Here is a 23,060-nt window from a genome sequence, read left to right on the forward strand (position 1 = left end):
TATATATATATATATATATATATATATATATATATATATATATATATATATTTATTTGGGATCTACTTGAGTAACCGAGAATCCATTTAATCAAATCTTACATGATCAAGATGACAACACCAAAACTTTATTTTAACACAGTTTCACATCAGCGGAGTTTTAATCCAGGAAAAGAGGCAGTTGGCCAACATTAAAAAAAAAAAAACACAATGAAGCATGTCAAACCAACCCAAGTGAGGGGCTTCACCCTCCAATGTGGGGGGGTTATGCCCCCCACACCCCACAACTAAATATACCATCTCCAAGATTGCACTATAGTGGGGAAAAGGGCAAATTCCCCCATGTTGGTCATTTGCCTCTTTTCCACGGATTAAAATTTCAGTGGTGTGAAACTTTGTCAAAATAAGGTTTTGGTGTTGTCTTCTCGATCAAGGTAGTCTCGATAAATGGATTTTTGGTCTACTCAAGTAGACCCATAGATTTACATTATATATATATAATATACACACACACACATACACATACATACATGGGTGGCAATGGTGGTGCAGCAGTTAGCATTGTCGCCTCACAACAAGGGGTTCTCAGGTTCGATTCTCAGCAGGGGTACCTTCTGTGTGGAGTCTGCATGTCATCCCTATGGTGATGTGGGTTTCCTCTGGGTGCTTCTGTTTCCTCTCTCACTCCCAAGACATGTATCAGGTGGACTGAGCACTCTAAATTGCCCCAAGGAGTGAATGTATGTGTGAGTGAGTAGTATTGAGAAAACATGAACTATCGCACAGGGCTAGCCACCTGGTGGTGTAAACCTTGGCTCGAGATGATTGTCATTGTTGAAGTGACACCCCAACCCCATATGCAAAAATGGGTAAAGGGGTTGAAGATAGATATGAATATTTATGCGTGTCTGTGTGTGTCTATGGCTTTTAAAAAGAAGTATGGCTTGACAATACTAAATATGCTTCAGTTCAGTATAGAATAACAAAGCAAACCCTTTCTTTTTCAGTAAGGAACACTGTTTTTTTAGAAAGACAGATAAACTTTGCTAGGAATGTCTGTTTACCAGAATAGTATCTTGACTGGCATTTAGTTGTTCCATAGACTGAAGTTTTGATTTTTTTTAGGCTCAAGGGCAAATATAGAATTTAAGTGGCTTTCTTCAGCTTTAAATAAATCAAATGCAACAAACAGCTTACTTCAGAAACAAGTCAGGCAAATACAGCAGCCTACTCGTATCTTGATATAGGTTTTCAAACAACTTGGGACCTCAGTATGTTTTAAACAGCACTCAGAAAGACACAATGTTTTTAGAATTGATTTGTTTATTTATTGTTTTAAAACCAAATAAAAGAAAAAAATACGAAAAAAAGAAGACACAATCTTACTCTGTAGATTTTTCAGCAAATATTCACAAGCAAAGGCTTTGTTGCAGACTTTCCCAGACAGTCGCTTCAGAAGGAGATGCTGCTTTGGCTTTTACTAACACTCTTTTGAAGAGTCCCAAAAACATAAAGCTTTGAGGAAAAGCAATACTTCCAGCTTCTGATGTATAATGTTTGGTTGTATATTATGTATTATGTGGTCTATAATTTTGCTTTATTTTGTACTCAATGTGTTAATTTACATGGCACATTGCCACTGGTCCTGACTGAAAGTAGGAAGTGATCAACTTGGCAACTTGGAAAGTAGGTGAATAAAAAATAAATATATAAATACAAAACTTAATGCTGAACATCATAAAACCATGGCACAGACCTTCATTATTGTTACCGTAAGAAAAAATCTGTTAACCATTTTACTGTGAAATTTAATTTAATCCTGACTTACGCTCGGGATTAACTCTAACCTGTGGAACTTGTTTAACTTGCTTACTTATGTAATCTCTGTAAATAGTCTGTTTGTAATATGTAATGCTGGTATTATGTAATGTTGTATCTGCTTACCCTTGGAGCTTTTCTCCCCGGGTCTCTGCTGAAAATGGACATGTATCCAGTTGGACTATCCCGGTCAACAAATGTAAAACAAATAAAATAAAATAAAAATAAGATCAATAATAATATTTCAAGCAATTATCATTTAGCAAGCAACAGAAATGAGATCTGCCACCAAGTAAAACTCTATGCCAATTATATTTGTCAACATTTGAGAGGAACTTATTGACTGAAACTCCATAGGTCAGTGGTCATCTGGGAAACTGTTATCCAGACAGTGCTAATTCAAAATAAAACCTTGAAGTTGTGGCATCAAGAAAGCATTTGTCTTTCTCAGAAAACTATATGTAAAAATTTCTACTTGAGTTTTGCTGGAAAGTGCCATGTAGTAATGCCAAAGCGAGAAATGGTTGTACAGACAATAGTACTTCAGAATTAAATTGTTTCTTTTTCTTTTTGGTGGAGGGGTCTACTCCTGGTATATAACATTGTGTGCAGAAATATTCTGATAAATTTGTTGGCAGTAGCTGTACCATAACATCAGTGAACTAGATTTATGAGGATACATGATACTGCTCTGTGAGTACTAGAACATCAACATAAACTTGTTTCAGTTTGGCTTTAAGGCAGAGAGGGATGCAGCCCTGATTTTGAACCAGGAGACCTAGGTTTAGGTTCATAGATTCATAGGTAAATACTAACCTGTTGGTCTGCAGGCCATTTCAAGCCTATCTAAAAATATATATATATATATATTCAAAATTTCCTTGTGGCCTAAAGAGGGCAAGCATGATACACCAGGAGAGAATTTGAGGCTGCCATTCCAGTTATCTAGGTTTATCTTATATTTGGCAAGGGGCTGCTCTGCTTGGCATGTAGTGGAAGTTTGTTCCAGAGGTGAGGGATACTTATATAAATCTATCACAGCAGGTTGTTTTATTTAATGATCCATTAACCTCATAAGCTTGGGGGAGGGGTGGTGGTAAGAATAAGCAGTATTTTACTGCTTTGCCTATCTGAGTGAGAGACAAAGGGATTCCGAGATAGCAGAGACCAAGCACTACATTCCTGCAGCAGATATGAGAATGCACTGGCAGGTAATCACCATACAAAGATTCATACCAATGTCATTTCACTGCAGTAGTGGGATGTGATGTTATTATGGCAGAACAGAAAATCTAAAGCCACCTCTGGTCAAATCATTGAACAGCTCGTAACTTTGCTACTGACAGCTGGGGAATGAATGAATGAATGAAAGACCTGAATGAGGCAAGAGCTGATGGGTGGAAGTGCATCTCAGGTGACCGGGTTTGATTAGCACTGAAGGAGCCAGGCAGGGAGGGGGGGGGGTGAAGTGGCATAGCCTTTTTACCACTCCCAGTGGCTAGAAAGGGCTCTTGTGCACTAGGGAGGATAATCGGCAGTGCAATGTCCCTGGTGGAGTCTGGGGAGACCACTGCTTGTACTCCAATGGGAAGGGCAGGGGACACTAGGAGGGAACACCCCATGCAGAAGTAGAGGGACATCCTCTCTTCATGGCTTATTACATGCCATGGCAACTAACTGGATGTGGGTATATAGAATTGCAGAGAAAAAAATAAAAAAGTAAACTGCCCATGATGGCTGTCTAAATTATGGTATCTCCAAACTGACCCTCACCACAATGAAGGGGAACAAGTGGTGCAAGAGGGGGCTGATGGTCAGGAGCCAGTGGGGATAAAAAAGCTAAAAATATAAATGGAGATAGTCCCAGCACTGTGTCACTCTTCATGCATCTGTTAGCACATACATGTTATACAGGAGATTTTCTCTGAGTCTTATTTCATTAAAAAATGACTTGACTTTCAACCTCTTAGTGCAAGAGATCTTGACAAAATTTAAAATAATGGAGGACCAAGGTCTAAAAATTGAGACAGATTTTGCATACTGCTCTTATAAAATTGCTAGAATAATGGGTTTTGTGTCAGCCTGCATTTTCCGAAGGATATAAATTCTGAAGCTCATGTGTGAGTCATTATTTAGTACCTTCAGTGCTCAGTGATTTTTCAGAAAACCATAAACTGTACGAGGAACAGACCAAATTAATGCAAGAAACTGTTTTGTAAGTTCCTTTCTGTTAAAATGATTCTGTTTTTGATATTGACTTAATGTCTGGAATCATCTGTGCAGAAGCACTCCATCAGATTTTGCCTGCTACTGGTGTATAATAATGGCCATGTAATTAGGAGTTGAACTACTGGGAATAACTATATTTTCTTTCAAAGCTGAAGTGAAGCAAACTGCAATGTATTCTGTGCCCATACCACTCACAGTATGTTAGGATAATACATTAACGTAACTGTTGTGACTGGGTTTCATGAGCCAGAAAGTTGGAAGCTTACTATTTGTTCAGTACATATACTTGCTGTAACAAAGATATGATGTAGAAAGACACAGTTTTACTGCCCCATCACCATAACATGCAAAAATGTGGCTGGTATGAAATGCAGAGATGTAGGTCATGGCATCATATTGCACTGATTATACATAACATGTTAAATGCTCTTTACTCAAAATGATGCAGTAATTATTGCTAATGCCCACTTTAGGGTTCATTTCAGTCTCGTCAAAGTAGATAAATGACACATTGGGTTTATAAGCTAAAATATTTCTCATCTCTCGTTAATGAGCCCAGACTCTACATACCTGTCCCAAGATGGTATCTGAATGCTCTCACTAGATGCCTTGACCAGACTTTGTGGTTAAACTATAAAAAATCCCACCACTGTTGATAAACTCAGGACATTGTAAACCCAGGTTTTGTAATATAAGACACAAGGGCAGAGACTTTGTGAATCATAACATCTTGGCATTCATGTAACAACATTTTGGCACAGAAGAAAACAATTTTTATGATCCATACCATTGTAGCATGACCCGTTCCATTGTAGTTGTTGTTCATGATCCGTACCATTGCAGTTGATGTTCATGATCTGTGCCATTGTAGCATGACCCGTATATTTGTAGGTAATGTTCATGATCCGTACCATTGTAGTTGATGTTCATGATTTGTGCCATTGTAGCATGACCTGTACCATTGTAGTTAATTGTTCATGATCCATACCATTGTAGTTAATGTCCATGACCCATACCATTGTAGTTAACGTCCATGATCCATACCATTGTAGTTAATGTTCATGACCCATACTATTGTATGTAATGTTCATGATCCATACCATTGTAAGTAATGTTCATGATTCGTGCCATTGTAGTTAATGTTTATGATCCATACCATTGTAGTTAATGTTCATGACCCATACCATTGTAGTTAACGTCCATGATCCATGCCATTGTAGTTAATGTTCATGACCCATACCATTGTATGTAATGTTCATGATCCATACCATTGTAAGTAATGTTCATGATTCGTACCATTGTAGCTAATGTTCATGACCCGTATTATTGTAGTTAATGTTCATGATCTGTACCATTGTAGTCAGTGTTCATGACCTGTACCATTGTAGTTAATGTTCATGATCCATACCATTGTAGTTAACGTTCATGACCCATACCATTATATGTAATGTTCATGATCCATACCATTGTAAGTAATGTTCATGATTCGTGCCATTATAGTTAATGTTTATGATCCATACCATTGTAGTTAATGTTCATGACCCATACCATAGCAGTTAATGTTCATGATCCATACCATTGTAGTTAATGTTCATAACCCATACCATTGTAGTTAATGTTCATGATCCATACCATTGCAGTTAATATTTATGATCGGTACCATTGTAGTTAATGTTCATGACCCGTACCATTGTAGTTAATGTTTATGATCCATACCATTGTAGTTAATGTTTATGATCCGTACCATTGTAGTTAATGTTCATGACCCGTACCATTGTAGTTAATGTTTATGATCCGTACCATTGTAGTTAATGTTCATGACCCGTGCCATTGTAGTTAATGTCCACGATCGGTACCATTGTAGTTAATGTTCATGATCTGTACTATTGTAGTTAATGTTCATGACCCATACTATTGTAGTTAATGTTCATGATCCGTACCACTGTAGTTAATGTTCATGACCCGTACCATTGTAGGTAATGTTCATGATCTATACCATTGTAGTTAATGTTCATGATCCGTACCATTGTAGTTAATGTTCATGACCTGTACCATTGTAGGTAATGTTCATGATTTGTACCATTGTAGCTAACTTTCATGACCCGTAACATTATAGGTAATGTTCCTGATCTGTACCATTGTAGTTAATGTTCATGACCCGTACTATTGTAGGTAATGTTCATGACCCATACCATTGTAGTTAATGTTCATGACCCATGCCATTGTAATTAATGTCCACAATCCGTACCGTTGTAGTTAATGTTCATGATCTGTACTATTGTAGTTAATGTTAATGACCTGTACTATTGTAGTTAATGTTCATGATCCATACCACTGTAGGTAATGTTCATGACCCGTACCATTGTAGGTAATGTTTGTGATCTGTACTATTGTAGTTAATGTTCATGACCCGTACCATTGTAGTCAGTGTTCATAACCCGTACCATTGTAGGTAATGTTCATGATTGTACCATTGTAGCCAATTTTCATTACCCGTACCATTATAGGTAATGTTCATGACCCACACCATTGTAGTTAATGTTCATGACCCATACCATTGTAGGTAATGTTCATGACCAGTACCATTGTAGGTAATGTTCATGATCTGTACCATTGTAGGTAATGTTCATGATCCGTACCATTGTAGTTAATGTTCATGATCTGTACCACGGTAATTAATGTTCATGACCCGTACCATTGTAGTTAATGTTCATGATCTGTACCATTGTAGTCAATGTTCATGACCCGTACCATTGTAGTCAATGTTCATGATCCGTACCATTGTAGTTAACGTTCATGACTCATAACATTGTAGTTAATGTTCATGATCTGTGCCATTGTAGTTAATGTTCATTACCTGTACCATTGTAGTCAATGTTCATGATCCATACCATTGTAGGTAATGTTCATGATCCGTACCATTGTAGTTAATGTTCATGATGCATACCGTTGTAGTTAATGTTCATGATGCATACCATTGTAGTTAATGTTCATGATCCATACCATTGTAGTTAATGTTCATGATCTGTACCATTGCAGCTAATGTTCATGACCCGTATTATTGTAGTTAATGTTCATGATCTGTACCATTGTAGTCAGTGTTCATGACCTGTACCATTGTAGTTAATGTTCATGATCCATACCATTGTAGTTAACATTCATGACCCATACCATTGTATGTAATGTTCATGACCCGTACCATTGTAGGTAATGTTCATGACCCGTACCATTATAGTTAATGTTCATGACCCATACCATTGTAGTTAATGTTCATGACCCATGCCATTGTAATTAATGTCCACAATCCGTACCATTGTAGTTAATGTTCATGATCTGTACTATTGTAGTTAATGTTCATGACCTGTACTATTGTAGTTAATGTTCATGATCCATACCACTGTGGGTAATGTTCATGACCCGTACCATTGTAGGTAATGTTCATGATCTGTACTATTGTAGTTAATGTTCATGACCCGTACCATTGTAGTCAATGTTCATGACCCGTACCATTGTAGGTAATGTTCATGATTGTACCATTGTAGCCAATTTTCATTACCCGTACCATTATAGGTAATGTTCATGATCTGTACCATTGTAGTTAATGTTCATGACCCGTACCATTGTAGTTAATGTTCATGACCCGCACCATTGTAGTTAATGTTCATGACCCATACCATTGTAGGTAATGTTCATGACCCGTACCATTGTAGGTAATGTTCATGATCTGTACCATTGTAGGTAATGTTCATGAGCCGTACCATTGTAGTTAATGTTCATGATCTGTACCACAGTAATTAATGTTCATGACCCGTACCACTGTAGTTAATGTTCATGATCTGTACCATTTTAGTCAATGTTCATGACCCGTACCATTGTAGTTAATGTTCATGATCTGTACCATTGTAGTCAATGTTCATGACCCGTACCATTGTAGTCCATGTTCATGATCCGTACCATTGTAGTTAATGTTCATGACTCGTAACATTGTAGTTAATGTTCATGATCTGTGCCATTGTAGTTAATGTTCATTACCTGTACCATTGTAGTCAATGTTCATGATCCATACCATTGTAGGTAATGTTCATGATCCGTACCATTGTAGTTAATGTTCATGATGCATACCATTGTAGTTAATGTTCATGATCTGTACCATTGCAGCTAATGTTCATGACCCGTATTATTGTAGTTAATGTTCATGATCTGTACTATTGCAGTCAGTGTTCATGACCTGTACCATTGTAGTTAACGTTCATAACCCATACCATTGTATGTAATGTTCATGACCCGTACCTTTTTAGGTAATGTTCATGACCCATACTATTGTGGTTAACGTTCATGATCCATACCATTTTAGGTAATGTTCATGACCCGTACCACTGTAGTTAATGTTCACCATCTGTACCATTGTAGTTAATGTTCATGACCTGTACCATTGTAGTTAATGTTCATGACCCATACCATTGTAGTTAATGTTCATGACCCGCACCATTGTAGTCAATGTTCATGATCCGTACCATTGTAGTTAATGTTCATCATCTGTACCATTGTAGTTAATGTTCATGTTCCGTACCATTGTAGTTAATGTTCATCATCTGTACCATTGTAGTCAGTGTTCATGACCTGTACCATTGTAGTTAATGTTCATGATCCATACCATTGTAGTTAACGTTTATGACCCATACCATTGTATGTAATGTTCATGACCCATACCATTGTAGGTAATGTTCATGACCCGTACCATTATAGTTAATGTTCATGACCCATACTATTGTAGTTAACGTTCATGATCCGTACCATTTTAGGTAATGTTCATGACCCGTACCACTGTAGTTAATGTTCACCATCTGTACCATTGTAGTTAATGTTCATGACCTGTACCATTGTAGTTAATGTTCATGACCCATACCATTGTAGTTAATGTTCATGACCCGCACCATTGTAGTCAATGTTCATGATCCGTACCATTGTAGTTAATGTTCATCATCTGTACCATTGTAGTTAATGTTCATGTTCCGTACCATTGTAGTTAATGTTCATCATCTGTACCATTGTAGTTAATGTTCATGACCCATACCATTGTAGTTAATGTTCATGACCCGTACCATTGTAGTTAGTGTCCACGATCCGTACCATTGTAGTTAATGTTCATGGTCCATACCACTGTATGGGATAAATTGCATCCTTCAGTTTAATGGCTTTTCAACTATTTATTTTTATTTGACTTGTTTACATTTTAATCCGTGATATTTGCATACATTCCAGGTAATCCAGATGCAAGTAGATATTTTTAACTGATATCTTTTTAAATTAGTTTCTTAGTATTTGTTTAGAATTGTTATTATCTTGCATGACCAGGTAGCTGTTTCTAAACAGTATAATGATCGTTTGACTTTCGTTGATTCCTTTTGAGGCATTATACCTACACAGAACATTTGGTATCCTGAGGACATACAGATTTGAAAACTTAGGCTACCCTTTGTGCTGAATGATGACAATGAAGCACAAATCACTATTTTTGGGTTCTAAGCACTACCCTGGGATAAATCCTTACTCACATGTTGGACCATCTCTTAGTAAGATACTCAGGGTGTTAATCATTATAAGCCAGTTGGAGGGAGCTCTTCTCCTTTAATCTTACTTAGTGTGCTGTATACAAATGCAAGGTCCATCTGCATCAAGCCTGAGATCCTGTTAGACTTCAGAAGAATAAGAAACACACTGCTGACAAAGGTTGGTTGTTACACAAAATGAATCAAACTAAATGATACGACCAACCACCAAGGCTGAATTACACACTTTTATTATTTGGTAAGCACTTTTGTGATTAATGTATTTCATCAGACCATAAAATATCAAACAGTACAACCATCTTATATATATATTAAAATTAAATTAAATAATTAAAAACCATGACAACACTAATTAACTAATGACATAACTTATGAGCTTTCAGGGATGGTCTTAAAGGAATATTATCATTAAGTCCAAAGCCCTTGTCTGCCTGCAATACAGTGATCCACTTTAATTCATTGGCTTCTGTCCTATCACTAACATATTCCCCGTTATTCTTGTATGTCAGTTGCAATACCATAAGGTTGTGTCCTACATTCTTCTTTATATGTTTGTTTAGAGCACTCAAGCCCATATCTCTGTGTATATCCCCAAGATACTCAAGGACTCATTCTTTAAGGCAACAAATATTTTTTCCAGTGTAGAATGAGGCACATACCCTACAGGTTGCCAAATAAACAGGGTCCTTACTTCTGCAGTCCACATATAACTTAGCTTTATATTTAATTCCAGTGTCAGGATGTATTAAATAATTCTTCTTGGATATAGAGCTACAGGCTTTACAATTATAATATGAGAAGGTCCCCACCCACTCAGATATAACCCTTTGAGCCTTCATTTTACCATAACATAACCTTTGAGTTTATAACAAAAATATTCACTTTATGTTGTTGTTGTGTCTTTCGGCTTTTCTCAGTTAGGGGTCGCCACAGCGGAACTCCGGTCCACTAATGATTGGTAGTTGATTTTTACATGCTGAGTTACCAGCCCTGACGTACAACCTTCAATGAAGGTACGCACATTCACGCATGTCTCCATGCAGAAGATGCTCTAGCTGAGAATCGAACTGGACAGCATCTTACTGTGAGGCGACAACGCTACCGCAGCGCCACGACTGCGGAATAAAAATATTCACTTTATGTAAATGTTGAAATTTCTGTATTGAGTTATGTCTTTTAATTTTTGTAACATTGTGACAAGCCAATTGCAAATATCATGGCACATATATGTAAATGTTTAATTGGCTGTATGAACTATGTCCTTTTGTAATATGTGAAATGTAACTTGCAATTATTGTGGAGCTTTTCTCCCCGGGCCTTTGCTGAAAACGGGCTCTTCTTAGCCGAGTGGACTTCCCCGGTCATCAAACATAAATAAATAAATAAATACATTTGTTTCAAAGATAGCCCATTTTTAAAACAAAAGTGAGCTGCCTCCCCCACCAAGTTCTTAATGCTCTCATCAGCCAGTAAGATTGTCAAATTCCTTTTAATAATTCTACACACGCATTCAATATTGTTGGAATAAGTAACTGAGATCCTAGTATTCCCAGGAGCACATGTATTGGCATTGCTCCTTTTTCGATCACTACTAGAAAAATATGATCTACTGCTCGGGTTTCTTAAACTCCTGACCTGATCAGCAGATACAGCAGTCAATCTTGAAAGACCATCATCTCACTGATTCTTTTCAGACTGGATTCAAGACTTGGCAAAGCAGTAAGACTTCTCACTATGGAGCTGAATGACTCTTGCTAATACCATTGCTATGACTTTGTTAAGCCTTTACAGTCTCTTAGCTGCATTTGTTATGTTGATCAAATCATTTTCATGGAACACGTTTGGCATTTATGCAGCATTTTTCCACTGTTTTTTACTGGTTTGATTGGTTTGCTTGTCTATTAGGGTGGACCAAGAAAATTATGTGTGGCATCAACACTTCTCCCTACTGTCTGATATTTGTGGGACTGCAGTATTTCATATTGGACCTGCTGTTATTCAAAAGTATATCACCACTCTGATAGTTCATTAGAGGGAGATGTTTGTGCCATAGCTCTTAACTGTCCCTGATTTATCAGTCTTTAGCTATGTCCCTCTTAATCCATTTTAGAAGTGGTGACATCTGGGGAAAAGGCAGGGAACTACACTTAATAAATAATGACAATAATTGGAGTTATAGACTTTTTTTAATTCAGAAACTGTATATTAATTTACATTATCTTATTTGTTCAATGTCTCAAGTTAATAGTAATATTTTAAAAGTGTCTCTGATTGCCCCAGCTTATTTCTTGAGAGATATGTTGTATCATTGTTATGCACATAATATCCTATGTGCCCCTGAGGGGCACATGGAAGTCACTGATTCCCTAGAAAATGACTAGGATTCCTCCCATTGTTGGATGAAGACTATTGACATGATGTTCAGTTTGCCAGAAATGGAAGCCTTGGCTGTTCCTGCCACCTTATGATCTTCCTCATCTTTTGAACCTAATTCCTATATTATTTACTGGGGAACATACCTCTCATTCACTTAGTGCAAGAAATCTGGACAAAGCATGACAAAATGGGGGGACAAAGGCCCAAAAATAGGGACAGATTTTAAATATTGCTCTTAAACTTAGAAACTTGCTAAAATAACAGGGTTTGTGTTAACATGCATTTTCTGAAAGTTTTGAAGTCTGAAACTCAAATGTATGTTATTATCTAGCGACTTCTGTCCTTGGATCATCCCAGTGATTTGCCAGAAAGACAAAAATTTTATGAGGAACTGACGAAAAATATGCTGCAAAAATGTGGACATTCTGGGAAAATCTGATCACTTGGGAGGAATGCTGAGGAAGCAGCCTGGAGTTTTTGTCAAAAGTGCTCAACCTTGGAATGATCCTCTCTGACAGGTTGCCATTTCTGGGCAACACATCAGCTCTCCTTAAAGTCACTTATTACCATTTTAGGAATAATCACTCCTATAAGCATCTAATTCCATCATAAGTTGTCTCACTGGTGAATTATGGTATGTATTCTTCACATTAGGAGTACTACAATACTTTCTTCTTGGGGCTTCCTAACACAAAGCTAAAATGTTTGCATTTGATACTGCACTCTTGAGTTTGATTCCTGGCTAGGAGCCCTGGCTACAACCTTATTACTCCAATCTTGAAATACCTGGACTGGCTTCCTATAGATTCACATACTGGGCTCAAGCTTCTTTTGCTAGTATTCCTAAGCCTACATGACATGGGCTGTTTCTATCTAAAAATAATTGTCTCTCTCCATTCTTCCACCCATTCCAGCAGTTCTGAGGGAGCCTATATTACATAAACAAAAATCCAAAAACGCGAATGACCTAAAGGTTGAAAATGCTCCCCCCACACCCCCACTAAATATATATACCAACTCCAAGATAGCACTACAGTGAGGAAAGGGCAAATATTCCAATCCTCACTGTACCGCAATCTCACAAAAAGTGGATCAAGATCTGGCATTTCTGACCTTTAGGTCGTTTGCTATTTTAAGCTTTCAGTGCTCTAATAGGAACCCGTTCTGAGGGCATGGCTAATAACATCTGGACTGAACAGTTTCACTTCCCAAATACTGCACTTTATATCTCCCTGAATTTAATAGCTATAGTGGCTTTACATGGTCTCTAAAATATTTTTTCCACAGTGCCCGTATTTCTTGAACTGTTATAATGTGTTATTTTATTTTAGTTATTTATATTTATTTTTAATTCCGGATTTTACTCGGTACTATCATGTTGCTTGTCTTAAATGAGACAGCCAGGCTCGTTCTTGAAGCAGTAATGAACAACGCTCATTGTTGTGCCACGGGATGTTTTTTCCCCCAGAAGGACTGATTGCTTGTATACAAGGGGCTTTCCCTTTCTCTGTGTTGGTGTGATTTTGGAGTCAGTGTATATATTCAATGGGGGTGCAAATGATGCAGGCCTACTACATATAGTGGTGGAGCAGAGGGTGCAGTGGGCTTGTCCCCCTGAAAACTTATTTTTCTTGTGATTTTTTTTTTTTTACTGCCAAATGTTGTTTGTATTCTTCGGGGTTTTGTACATTTATAATCACTCATGTGAGGTTACCGCAAATGAGCCATTATATGAGCCTGAGTTTATTTGTAATGTAGTATGCTTTGTTCTAAGTACAGTATTAAACATAATTTTTAGTTTGACTTTGACTCTAGTGATGACTTACCTAGAAGAACTGAATTTGCTTTGGAAATCACAAATGCATACACAGTCCAGAGGAAGCAGTATACATTTTTAAATAATCTACTTTCATGCTGTTATTGAGCTAATCACAGTTACAATTATTTATAACTTCACAGTAAGATAAAATATGATCCATTGGTGCACACATTTCCATAGGTTTGTGAGGCCCTGTTGTGCAAAGGGACAAAGCCTTTACTGAGTCCCAGATGACCCATGTTTGACTAGAGATAAGGCTCTAGAAAGAGCTGGAAAGGTGAGTTGGGGGAAGATGGGAGTGAATAGCCAACATTGACTCTCCTATCCTGGCTGGAGGGAGGCAGCTTAGCCTTACTGCAACAGCAGTATTAAGTGTTTGGCAAGCTCCATGCTGCAAGTTGCATACCACTTGGTCAGGAGGTTTTGCATGCCAGGAAGCATGCACGCTTCTCCTATAGGCAGCTTATGTGGAGCACAGTGCTGGCACAGGGTGATGGGCATTAAAGGCATACTCCCCTGCCATTGTTAGATACAGTACCAGTATCCTTCATCCCTTCACTGACACTAGACATGGGTCTGGCTGAGTCAGGGAAGGCTAAGGTGGGCTGGTGAAGCAGGTGAATGTGAAAATGAGCTAGTGGCAGTTGTTGGTCAGCTGTGAGGAGGTAAAGCAACACGACCATAAGTTTTAATCATAATGTCATTCATCGTGTCTCTACAGTGCTATTACTTTTCACTATAACAGCATAACTGTACATATGACAGGGTCTGCTTCTAATCATTTTTTCATTATTAGGGGGAAATCATACAACACTCATTTGTAATTTACTTAATCAAACTTCATTGCTCTTTCTTAATGGTGTAGTCTGGATATATCATTTAACCAGTCAAATCTCATTAAAGTTATCCCACTTTTCAGCATCTTTTAATTATTTTTATATATCCAGTACACACACACACACACACACACACACACACACACACACACACACACACACACACACACACACACACACACACACACACACACACACACACACAAACACATGATACCTTATGTAGCCTCTTCCTATATTCTTATTTTATTTGTTTACTATTGTTTATGCCTCTTTAGTTACACTGTGGTGCTTCCTACCTTTCTTCCAAATTCCTCAATCACTAAGTAGGGATCTCTGTATGTTTCATTGTCCAACAGCAAAATAATTCTGAATACTTCTCCAAAACCTCTCCCAGTCAGCCTTTTTCCTTAACTCTTAAACTATCCTTACCTATGTACTCTCTTTATCCAATAGTCTATAAACCATTGGTCAGATACATTACATTTCTTCCAATATCAATTTACAGCTCAGCCCTGAAGGCATCATCTTAATATATAACATATATTTCATATATAAGGTAACTTTTTATACATTCAAATTTCATGTTGTTGTTGTCTTTCGGCTTTTCTCGGTTAGGGGTCGCCACAGCGGAACTCCGTCCGCTAATGATTGGCAGTTGATTTTCACGAATGCCAAGGTGCCAGCTTGACGTTCAATCTTCAATGAAGGCGTGTCCATTTAAGCATGTCTTTCAAACACCCACTCAACCACTGGGAGATCATGCAGACTCCACACAGAAGGCACTCCCCGCACTGCAGCCGGGAATGTACCGTGCACAATTTACCATTCTATATCCTACCTCTGTTTTAACCCAAATGTCAAATCATTCATCTGCCAGAGTAACAAATAGGGGATGAAAGAACTTAATACCATTTATTTGATGATGGTTCTTTCTTAAGTGTATCACACATTAATGTCTTATTCAGTTAGTGAAGCACAGTTAGCATGACTGGCAGGCAAAATCATTTCACAGCGTTCATGTGTCACTCTCTATATTATTTTATTTATGTTATATGACTTTGTTTACTGGGAAAGTCTGACTGGGTACATTTCCCTTTTTTAGCATAGGACCAGTGAGAAATTCTCCAAGAAATAGTAGATGTACTATATAACAATGTTTAAACATGCTTTAGAGAAGGATGTAGTTCTTTATTATTTATTTTACATTTGTTTACAGGGAAAGTCCAACTGGACACATGTCCTTTTTCAGCGGAGACCTGGGAAGAAAAGCTCCACATAACATACAATGTAGACAAAATACATGATAATTATTAAAAATATAGGGTGCACACATTTAGAATACATCAAATAGAATATGAAATAGAAAGATACCCAGATAATTCCAATAGAAGTAGGAGCAATGGGTCTTATAAAAATAGTCTACAATCATATTTAGAGATGCTGCCAATACATGTAACTCCATACGAATTGCAGAAGAAGTCATTAATGGCACATTGCGGGTGCTGCAAGCAGCATTTTTGGCTGACATCAAAGAGTGAAACAATACTAATTTCATGAACTTTAATTGTACTTTGGCTTAGGAATGGGGTCCATTCCTGTTATGGTATTAGAAACCCAAAAGATTTGGAAAAATTAAAAAGGTAGAAAATACATGATGAATACATATAAACATAGCTAAAGAATATGCAAATTTTACAGTCTATTTAGGGTAGCTCAGTATATATACAGACAGCTAGTTCATCAGAATCCCATGATTCTTAGCAAGATTAATTAGTATTCCATTGTCCTAGGTTAATGTATACGTTAGTCTCTGAGTGGTTACTAGCTGCCAGTAAGTTGATAGTTTTGTTATTTGTACCACAATAATGGAAATTGTTAACATGAATTGAGCAGGAAATATCACACAATGTTATACATATTAATATGTTCTAGGATGTGTGATTGGTACACAGACCATCAGTAAGCAGGAAATGATCAAATATAGATGTAACACCATCAGTAAGCAGTAGAGAGTATCTGCAATTTGGGAGCTAAAATGATAGGGTATGCATGTATATATTCAAGCTGATATGTAAGCTGATAAGAGAACAATAAAACAGACATTTCTCATGGGTGGAGTACAGTAAACTCACTTCAGTACGACATATGTAGCCAGTTGTGAAGAATGGCTTCAGCAAGTAAGAAGAGGAAATTTTGAGTAGTTGCAAATTTTGATCTTGGAAATGTAGAACATTTGCAGACTTTAGTATGATTTAGATATATGTTGAGGTTGAACTAAAAAGTAAGGATGTTGTTTCTTTTTCTGATGGTGAAGGGAATTCTGTTCCATTGTTTAATTAAGCTTACTGAGTATAAGGAGTGCCTGTGTGAGCTGCTGTATTTAATCAAGCTATAGGTAATAATATACAATGGATGTAATCAATCTCTACATACTGTGATGGACTCCAAGGCTAAAACAATACTAATCATACAGCCTTAATAATGAAGGAATATGCTTGTGTTATTGGCAGGATCCAATACTTCTATTAAGCTACCTACATTCTGTAATAATATCCCAAAAATAATGAATTAACAACTACCAACAAACCTTACTGATAACTGCTCATTGCTTTGAGTATATATCCAGCTTTCACAATAGAGTCTACTTACTCTGCACTCTTTAATTTTTTAGCTATACTATGGGTAACTTTTAACTCAAGTTGTAATATTAAACTTAAAATTTATATTATATAGCAAGACATTTTCTGTAATTTGTTGCAACATGTAGTTAACGTAACCTTGCATTATAACATTTGTGATTTTCCCATGCTGGGCCAGTAACCAATGAGCCTGAATCCTCACCACTGACACTGGAGAGGGACAAGCTCTTGGAATACAAATGGATACACTCAGTATTTCCAAATGCAGACCTCTCTGCATCAAGCAAAATTTCTCTTAAGATCACACAAGAACACACTCATCCCTGGGTTTAGATTACTCTATATCTGTCTCCCTCCAGGTCCCCAATAAGACTCTCCACTGTTAGGGTTAGGTCCACAGCCAAGTGTCCAAGCCAAGTCCTCCAGAGCCCTCTATGTAAACCCAGTGCTTTGTGTCCTTGCCCCAAGTAGTTGACACACTATGAGATTTGATTCTTCACACACACACACACACACACACACACACACACACACACACACACACACACACACACACACACACACACACACACCTGGGGCTGGCAAAGATTTAACTGCTGTGTCCCCTTCTGCCCAGAGTATTAGGTAGTTATCACCATCACCAGACACTCCACAATTAGCTACTCTAAGGCCCTTAATAAAGGGTGTCCAATTATACCATGTAATATTGACACTAATACAAATGGTAGTAGTTGACTAAGATGGCTATGCCTTTAGAAGTGGCCCCCACAGTGCCACCAAATAAATATAAGCACTCTCAAAAGTTAAATACTTTCTAAAAGATCAGCCACAATAAAAGGTTTAAATATATTTAATAATAATAAAAAGGTAAAAAACACTGCAAGATGAAACAAAAGGTGAACATGACTGGAAAATCCTAAAAAGATTTATTGCCAAAGTTAAGCACTTTGCTTTATGGCTGAAAGCGCTTAACATTGGCAATAAATCTTTTTAGGATTTTCCAGTGGTGGTCACCTTTTGTTTCATCTTGCAGTATTTTTTTACCTTTTTATATTTATTTATTTTTGTTGCACTGAGGTTTGAGGCAATAGCTATAGCTTTGTTTTTCATGTTTAATAATAAAATAGCATGAAAATACTGAATCTATATTCACAGTAAACCACAGAGTTCAGATCAAAGGAAATATTGAAAAGAACATTGATGGACAGACTCAGACAAATAAACAAAAACAATATCTAAACTAACCTTCACTATATTTCTGACTGAGTCTAGGAGAATGACTATTTCCTAATACCTTACTTGGCAGAACAAGGCACAATGGAATATGTGAGCAGTCTTTCTAGTCAGGTTCCCAAAAACAGAATACTCCATTATCAGAGATTACTCCCTGTAACATTATATCTAAGATGGCTTGCGGAATGACGTCATCTGGTCACCTGACTCTAGGTTCTCAAAGTAATCCCCTTTGAAGGTGAGATAGGAATTTTACATAGATGGCTACAATACACATCTTAAATGTTTATGGTAGTGTATGGGGCTTCTCCTCTTTTTACTGAGCTAATAAACAAAGGCTTCTTCCAGACCCACCGTCTCTAGTCCTATTCAGCACTGTGGGGTGACATTTTAATGGTTTAACAGTTCTTTTATGTTTCCTTTATTTTTCTTAAAGTAAGTTAACTGGTTAACCTTTGCTGTCCCAGTATTCTCCATTAAAACACATGCATTTAAATCTGTTACAATAATACACATACATTTCCCTTCATTCCAGCAGGGTTCACTGTTGATACATTTTAACACAAGTAAACCTCACAAATACACTTTCAGCACAAGCATATGTACAAATCAGTTTGATATACAAATGACATATAATTATTTATAAAATTCCAGCTAGCTGTACTGGCACAAGTCATACATCCACTGCCCTACTTCTCCTGGCATGGCTGGCAGTACTTCCTGTAGTCACACCTCTCCCCACTTTGAAGAGTCAAAATAGTTTTTCAAATAACCCTTGACAAATATGGCTTGAGAGGAATAAGCCTGCCTGGGAATATGTTATCCCATTCCCTGTCTTGAAAGCCCATCTGCATCAGCATCCTCCCTGGATTGAAGCTTACCACTGAGATATACAACTCGATGTCCTTCTCCTGCTGAGAAAACATGGCTGAGTAGAACCCCCACCCCGTGGTTTGAAGCATCCACTTGTACAAAAACAGTTTTTGCTGTAATCCAGACTAACACAGGGGGTCCTCCCAAAGCCCTTTTAAGCTTTTGGAATCCCTGCTTGCATGCTAGGGTCCACACAACCTTATCTCCCTCAGACTTCTCCTGCTACCCACTGCAAATACTCAGCACCAGGGCCTCCCTATCATTGTAAGGTTTTAGCGTGTTAACATGGTACAATTTGTGCACTTGCCTCCTGCCTAGCAGTTCTACCATGTAGTTAACATCACTGACCTTCCTTACCACTTTGAAGGGTCCCTCCCAAGCTGCCTGCAACTTATTGTTTCTGACAGGAATGAGAACCATCACCTGCTGCCTCACAGCATAATCTCTTGCTCATGCTTTCCTGTCATACCAGACCTTTTTCTGCTGTTGGGCTCCTGCCAAGTTCTCCTGGGCCAATCCCATGAACTCCCTAGGTTTTGTCCTGAGGTTTAGGACATATGCCACAACAGATTCCTTGTGGGATTCACACTCACTCTCGCACTCATCACAAATCAAATTTAAGGGCCCCCCTCACCCTATGCCCATACAGCAACTCAAAGGGTGAAAATCCTCTGGATTTCTGGGGCACCTCCCTGTATGCAAACAATAGATGGGGCAAATATTTGTCCCACTCTTTCTTAAGTTGGTCTGGAAATGCCTGCAGCATGGTCTTTAGCATAGAGTTTAACCTCTTTAGATGCTTCACCTCACAGCACTCCCACAGACAAGCCAGCAGGTCTGATATGAAATTGGCACCTCTGTCAGTCAGTATTTCTTTTGGGAAACCTACCTTGCTGAAAATCTTTAGCAATGCATTTGCCACCTTCTCTGCCTTGACGGAGGACAGAGCCACTGCCTCAGGGTATCTAGGAGCATAATCTATTACCACTAGAATATACTTCTTCCCTGTGGAACTTTGTCATATTCAAAGGCTCCACAATATCTATAGCTACCCCCTGAAATGCTCCTCAGGCAAAGGCATCAAAGGAGCTTTGACCTTGTCTCCTGCCTTGCCTACTTTCTGGCTTTGTTCATAGGTCCTGCAGTACCTGGTTACATCCCTGGCAATCCCAGGCCAATAAAAATTCTGCATAATACATCTCTTGGTGTGCTTTATGCCCATATGGTCTGCAAAGGGAATGACATGGACTATGGCTAGAAGTGACAGATGGTAGGCTCTGGGCACTACCAACTGCTATATTACTACCCCTCCCTCAGGGGTTCACTCTCTACACAGTAACCATTTGTTCCAGTATACAGACTCCCCTTTTCCTTGTGAATTAGGTGCCTCCCTAGCTACCTCTTTCAAGAGAGCTGATCCTGTCTCAACTTTATCTTTGTGACTTTTCCCAGCCCCCCTTCCACATGAAGTCTGGTATCTTCTGAAAGTGGTGTCTCACTGTCAGACTGGGTACTACCACTCACCTCTGTCCTTGCAGTCATCCTGCCCAAGGGAGCATCAGTACCTACCAGCAGCTGTGGCTCATCTTCAGGCTCACTGCTACAGGGTAGCAAACACACCTACTTGCTTGCTTCCTTTTCTACCCTCCCAGTCAATGTGAACCCTGGTACAAAGGCATGTGGAATGGGATCCCTCCTAAAGCTCGGACTGGAGTGGACTGCCCAAGCAAGTACTTTTCCTCTTTCACTACTGCATGCTTGGTTATGTCAGAGGCTGTGTCTCTTATAGCAGTGGCCTGTTTCCCATTTACTAAGATAGGATATAACATCTTGTGGTAGTTTGGTATCCTTGTTGTCTCCAGACAACTTACTGCTGGCATTCTGTCATTCCCACTTACTGGCTCCCCCACCTTGCCTCCATGGACATCTATATGCTTCTTTGCCCCACTGGTTACATTTAAAATATTTAACCCTTGATTCTGGCTGTGTACCTGAATTAGTGGCTTCCCCTGTTACTGGCGGACTCTCTTGGGGTAGTTTAGGCTGCCCACCATGGGTTCCCTTATATCCATGTGCAGGACTGGGTATCCTTTTCCTGTGCAGTGATGCACTGCTTGCTAAGTAAAGATCCTCTCTTTTCCTCAGCTTATCTGCAGAGCTGCATTCCCTATCTGCTACCCAGATTCTCATGTCCTCAGGTATCTGCCACCCAGATTCTCATGTCCTCAGGTAAAGTGCCAAGGACTTGTTCCCTCACCAAAAGGTCTGCCAGTCCTTGAAAAGTGGTGACCTGACACCCACTCACTCATCTATGAAAATAAGTGCTTAACTCCACATTATAATTACACACACTTTCATCTGCCTTGAGTCTATGCTCACAAAAATATTTTTTTTCTGTAAGCTTCAGGTGTTAACGTAAAATATTCCAATAAACATTTTTTAATTGTAGCATAGTTTAAGCAATGAGTATCAGACAATTTAGAAACAGCAGTTACAGCTTTACCATGTAGTTAGTGGGTCAGGAACTGTGCCCAGAGCCCTTGGTCAACATTACAGTGTTTACATTCCCTTTCAAATATATGAATAAAACTATCAAAATTATAACCCTCTGTAAATTGTGGCAGACATTTATTGACCTTTATTGCTTCTGGGGTTTGGTTATTCCCTTCCCCATTACATCCATGACCCTGGTGAAGAGTCAGCATCTCCCACTCATGTTGACGCAGCCTTTCCTTTTCTTCAGTCTCCAAATGCCACAGGCTCTCTGATTCTAGTTCCAAACATTAGGCCTCCAGTTCAAGTCTCTTTATCTCCAGACAGATGTTTAAGTCTTCTGAGGAAGAGTTAAAATTTCCTTTTTCTGAGAGTTACACATCCCCAGTGCCAGACTGGTTATCTTCCTGGTTGCTGGTCTGTGCTGCAGCTGTGATTAAGGCTGCAATCATTTCCCCTTTAGTCACGTTGGCATGCACCAGTCCTTTAGCTTGGCATATCTTACCCAACTGGTTCCTTGTCAGCTTGCCATAATCCTGGGCTAACATCTTTGCCTACTCTCCTGACTAACTAAGATAACAAAAAGTAAATAAATAAAACTATTGTGACATAAAACTCTGAATGTCTTCTTTGTGGCTGCTTGAGGGTACACCTTTTTTAGTGACAACTGCTTACAGGCTATAGGAGTTCATGACTGTTCTCCAATATGGCAGCATGTGATGGTCCCACCACTGCCAACCAGCATGTGACATCCCCATGCTGGGCCAGTAATCCAGAAGCCTGAATCCTCACCACAGACACTGGAGATGGATGTGCACTTGGAATATAGATGGATACACTCAGTATTTTCAGATGCAGACCTCTCTGCATCAAGCACAATTTCCCTTAAGAGCACAAAGGGAACACACTCAGCCCAGGGTCTGGATTTCTCTACATCTGTCTTCTTCCAGATCCCCAATATAAGACTACCCACTGGTACAGCTGTAGGGTTAGGTTCTCAACTGAGTGTCCAAGCCAAGTGCTCCAGCACCATCTCTGTGAACCCGATGCTTTGTGTCCCTGCCCCAAGTAGCTGACACACACATGCACACCCACTATGAGATTTGATTCTTCTCACACACACACACACACACACACACACACACACACACACACATACATGCACACACACA

The sequence above is a fragment of the Protopterus annectens genome, chromosome 14.part0, assembly GCF_019279795.1.
Source record: "Protopterus annectens isolate FY-2018-M chromosome 14.part0, PAN1.0, whole genome shotgun sequence".
NCBI classification, from domain to species: Eukaryota; Metazoa; Chordata; order Ceratodontiformes; family Protopteridae; genus Protopterus; species Protopterus annectens.